At 26.1% G+C, this 648-nt stretch overlaps 1 pseudogene; it reads left to right on the top strand.

Moving 5' to 3' along the window:
- The window catches only part of LOC108759353 (probable multidrug resistance-associated protein lethal(2)03659), a 2,890-nt pseudogene that overhangs the window by 1,260 nt on the left and 982 nt on the right, over nucleotides 1-648 (top strand).

Genomic DNA, 648 nt, shown 5'->3' with positions numbered 1-648 from the left:
GTTGAATTTAAGTAGATTACGAAATTTTTTTTTATTTATAATTATGGGAAATCAGTGCAACTATGATCGTGATTTATCGATCATTTTTGTTACATATTTTTAAATTTCTTCTTCTATATTATTATATTTATTTTTAGTTTTTAAAGGCATATAAATTCGTATGTCTATTTTATGAGTTCTTCAAATTTTTGCTCAATTATTTTCGCGCTCTTTCTTGGAGTGAAATTGTACTCCAAAAGAGTTAAAATATTTCCACTATTGAAAAAGTGTAAAAAATTTGCACTCTCGAATAAGATGATAGATTTTCACTTTTTTGGAGTGAGAATCACTCCAAAGGAAAATAATCTCATTCTTTTCTTGGAGTGAATTTACTTCAAGAAAAGAGTGAAAATCTGCCACTCTTATTCAATGGTGTAATTTTTTTACTTTTTTTTAATAGTGGCAGTATTTTAACCCTTTTGAAGTGAAATTTCACTCCAAAAATTTAGAGAATGATGTTTTATTGAAATAAATTTGTTTGAATGCGTTATTTAACTGTTGGAGGATTGCAAAATAATATGTTTACATAATGCTCATAATTTTTAATATGAAAGTGCTGATAGTTCCATTTTTTGTTCTGCGATGTAATCCATCAGTAGAAATGATTAT

Source organism: Trachymyrmex cornetzi, unplaced genomic scaffold (assembly GCF_001594075.2).
Source record: "Trachymyrmex cornetzi isolate Tcor2-1 unplaced genomic scaffold, Tcor1.1 scaffold1803, whole genome shotgun sequence".
Classification (NCBI taxonomy): domain Eukaryota; kingdom Metazoa; phylum Arthropoda; class Insecta; order Hymenoptera; family Formicidae; genus Trachymyrmex; species Trachymyrmex cornetzi.
This window is presented reverse-complemented; position numbering and strand designations above follow the sequence as displayed.